A 4,685-nucleotide genomic window follows, 5' to 3' on the forward strand; every position below is an offset into this window, starting at 1 on the left:
GAATCAAAAAACTGGTTCTTTGAGAAGATACACAACATAGACACCCTCTGGCCCGACTGACAAAGAAAAAACAAGAGAAGGCAAGAATTAACAGCATCAAAGATGAAAAAGGCAACATAACAACAGACACCGCATCCATTAAGGCCATAATTAGAAATTACTACAAAGCACTGTACTCCAACAAATCAGAAGATCACCAAGAAATGGAAAAGTTCTTAGACTCACACAACCTGCCAAAACTTAGCCCAGAGGCAACAAACGACCTGAACAAACCCATAACTGAAGCAGAGATTGAATCAGTGATTAAAGACCTCCCAACAAAGAAAAGCCCAGGCCCAGACGGCTTCACTCCAGAATTCTACAAAACATTCCGAACAGAACTGACCCCAATCCTCTACAAACTCTTCAAAACAATAGAAAAAGAGGCAACCTTTCCAAACTCATTCTATGAAGCCAACATTACCTTAATCCCAAAACCACACAGAGAACTAACAGAGAAGGAAAACTACAGACCTATCTCTTTGATGAACATTGATGCTAAGATTCTCAACAAAATCCTAGCCAACAGAATTCAAAAACACATCAGACAGATCATTCATCCAGATCAAGTAGGATTCATCCCTGGAATGCAGGGATGGTTCAACATACGGAAATCCATAAATGTGATACACCACATCCAAAAACTGAAAAACAAGAATCACATGATAGTATCAATAGATGCAGAAAAAGCTTTCGACAAAATCCAACACCACTTCCTACTAAAAACCCTAACCAAGGTAGGCATAGATGGAAAAATCCACAACATAATTAAAGCCATATATGAAAAACCCAACGCCAGCATCATACTGAATGGAGAAAAGCTGGAACCCTTCCCACTGAGATCTGGAACAAGACAGGGATGTCCACTTTCTCCATTACTATTCAACATAGTCCTAGAGGTACTCGCTGAGGCCATAAGACAAGAAAAAGAAATCAGAGGAATCCAAATGGGAAACGAAGAAGTCAAACTCTCACTATATGCAGATGATATGATTCTTTATGTAGAAGAGCCAAGAGACTCAATACAGAGACTGCTAGAACTTGTATTAGAGTTTGGTAGAGTGGCAGGGTACAAAATTAATGAACAAAAATCAACAGCCATAGTGTATGCGAAAAGCCCCAAGATGGAAAAAGACTTAACCAGCAAGATACCATTCAAAATAACAGAGAAAAGTATGAAATATCTGGGAATAAATCTAACCAAAAATGTAGGAGACTTATTTGAAGAAAACTACAAACTACTTAAAAAAGAAATTGAACAAGACCTCAAAAGATGGAGTAAGATCCCATGCTCCTGGATAGGTAAAATCAATATCATTAAAATGTCTATACTGCCAAAAGCAATATATACATTCAACGCAATCCCAATCAAATTGCCCAAAACATTCTTCATGGAACTGGAAACAATGATCCAAAGGTTCATCTGGAAGCACAAAAAACCACGGATAGCTAGAACCATCCTGAAGAACAGGAAGTTAGCAGGGGGAATCACAGTTCCGGACCTCTGGACATACTATAGGGCAATGGTCATCAAAACAGCGTGGTACTGGCACAAAGATAGAGAGGAAAATCAATGGAGCAGAATAGAAACACCAGAAGGGAACCCACACAGATACAGCCAAATAATCTTTGACAAAAAGACAAACGACAATCCAGGCAAATGGGAAGGTCTGTTCAATAAATGCTGTTGGGACAACTGGTTAATATCCTGCAGAAACAAAAAGATAGATCCACATCTCTCACCATACACCAAGATCGAATCTAAATGGATAAAAGATCTAAACCTACATCCAGAAACCTTCAAACTGTTGGAAGAAAATGTTGGAAACACACTGCAACACTTAGGGGTAGGCCCTCACTTCCTAAAAAAGACTCCAAAAGCAGTAGAAATCAAGACCAAAATAAACAATTGGGACCTCATCAAACTAAGAAGCTTCTGTACAGCTAGAGAAACAATCAACAAAGTAAAAAAACAACCCACAGAATGGGAGAAGATCTTCGCACACGACATAGGTGATAGAGGGCTGCTCTCCAGAATATACAAAGAGCTATAAAACAACCAAAATGTCAAAACAAACAAGCCACTCAAGAAATGGGCACGGGAAATGGGCAGACACTTCACAAAGGAACAATCCCAAATGGCAAATAAACATATGAAAAAATGCTCAGGTTCCTTGGCAATAAGGGAAATCCAAATTAAAACATCAATGAGGTACCACCTAACGCCAGTAAGACTGGCCCACATGAATAAAAGCACCAACAACACTTGTTGGCGAGGTTGCGGGGAAAAGGGATCCCTACTCCACTGCTGGTGGTGCTGCAGGATGGTACAGCCTCTATGGCAATCAGTATGGAGAATATTCAAACAACTCAAATTCAATATACCGTATGATCTGGCAATAGCATTCCTAGGAATATATCCAGAACAATTGTTTTATGAGAAACCAACATGCACTCCTATGCTCATAGCAGCACAATCAGTAATTGCAAAAACATGGAAGCAACCAAAATGCCCATCAACAGAGGATTGGATAAGAAAGCTATGGTTCATCTACTCCATGGAATACTACTCAGCTATTAAAAAAAACAAAATGCAGTTCTTTGTGGCCAAATGGGCCAAACTGGAAACCATAATGCTAAGAGAAATGGGCCAATCCCAAAAGGTTAAATACCACATGTTTGCCTTAATTTAAGATGATATGATGTTATGTATAACATGTTATGTTTTGAATGTTATATGTTGTGTATAAACTAAAATTGAAGTATAGGTGCGGTGGTCACAGAAGGTGGCTGGGAACTCGCATTTACTTTTACCATATTGGTTACTCATTACTATGTCAATTAATTCCATAATGATGTAAATTTTTGCTGATGGTATGTTGGAGCTTTCAATTGACTAGGATGATATTCTGCTGGCTCTGTCTTCAGACCAGAGAGGGTATACCTAAGAAGCCGTTGAACTTGACTGGACAATAAGATGCTAGATTCTATGTTTGGTATACACTTGCAATGGGGGAATCTCAACTGAACTTGAGCTGTGGTTATGCAACAAGGTGGAGGAATCCACCATGGTGGGAGGGTTTGGGGAGGGGTGGGGAGAACCCAAGTATCTATGTAACTGTGTCACATAATACAATGTAATTACTGAAGTTAAATAATAAATAATTTAAAAATAAAATAAAATAAAATGAAATTTTAAAGTTCATCAAACCTGACTTCTGCTATGAAAATGACTGTCTTTTTTAGATGTGGAACTTTAATCAAAATTTTCTGCAGCTATGAGTAGGACACTCCTTCCAAAATTTTATGATTTAACAAAATTTTATTGTGTGACAAAGAATAACTCTTTTTCTGGAATTTCAGCCATAACCAAAATCCCCTACTGCTTTGAAAACTTGTCTGTTTTCAAGGAGTTCCACTTTAACCAAAAACTTGTTTAGCTATGGAAATGTGCACTCCTTTCCAGAATTCAGCATTAGTCAAAATTTTCTTGAGTTCATAAAACTGGTGCCCATTCTGGGTTTGTAACTTTGAGCATTTTCTTCAGCCTGAAAAAGGGCACTCATTTCCAGAATAGTAACATTAGTCAAAATTTCTTCTGCTTTGGAAAAATAAATCCTTTTTTTTTTAGAATTTGAATGTTCATCAAGTGTTCTCATGCTGCAAACACTCCTCAGCTGTCTGAATTTTAAACTGACTGAAATTTTCTTCAGCTAAGAAAACACTTCCCCTGATTTTAACTCAAATCAAAATTTTCTGGCCCATGACAATGAGCATCTCTTTCAGAATTTTCATTTTAATCAAAATTGTCATCTGCTGTAAAAAAAAAACAACTCTACCTTTCAAAACTTTAACATTAATAAAAAAAACCTCTCCTTTTCATGTTTTAGTTTAGCTTACTAAGCTATGACAAAGAATGCTTTTTCTTCTGAAATTTTAATGGTAATCAAAATTTTCTTCTGCTAGAGGAAAACTATTCTGATGTTTCGAATTTTAATGTTCACCACAATTCAACTACAAAAAAAAAACCTTCTACTTTCTAGAAACTGAAATTCAATAGAAGTATCATCTGCTATGAAAGTATCTCTCATTTCATGAGTATTAATACTAATTAAAATTGGACTTTATACCTTTACAATTTTTGACATAACTTTCGGCTTGCAGCATTTTTAATTCATTGATCTTTATGACCATTGCGTGGTAAATTTTCAGAAACAGATATTTTTGTTTGAGACTGCAAGGTGAGGGCTGAGGTTTCAGGGATCTTAGGTCCCAACAGGGGAGGCTAGGGAGGAAGGGCCAGTCCTGGGGCAGCTAGGGCAGTACTGCAGGGACAGCTGGGAGGGGCCTCTTCTCCTTGAGGCACAGGCCAGCCTAGAGCTCATGTGGTGACAGGGATGAACTCCCCTGCTCTTGGCTGCTGACGATGATGGCACACGTGGGAACTGTAGTCCTGTCTAATGACAGTGCCATGAAGTCACCTATGAATAAGTGGGTCCTTAGAGAGAGGAGGGAGGAGTTCTGGTCTGGGTGTGGGGCTCACGGAGCAGTGTCTGCAGCTCTGACCCAGCCTGTGCTTCCCTGGACTGGTGCTGCTAGCTAATCTACTGACTCCTTTAGCATCTCCTCTCCCAAGAACGCATGCA

The sequence above is a fragment of the Ochotona princeps genome, chromosome 2 (genome assembly GCF_030435755.1).
Source record: "Ochotona princeps isolate mOchPri1 chromosome 2, mOchPri1.hap1, whole genome shotgun sequence".
NCBI classification, from domain to species: domain Eukaryota; kingdom Metazoa; phylum Chordata; class Mammalia; order Lagomorpha; family Ochotonidae; genus Ochotona; species Ochotona princeps.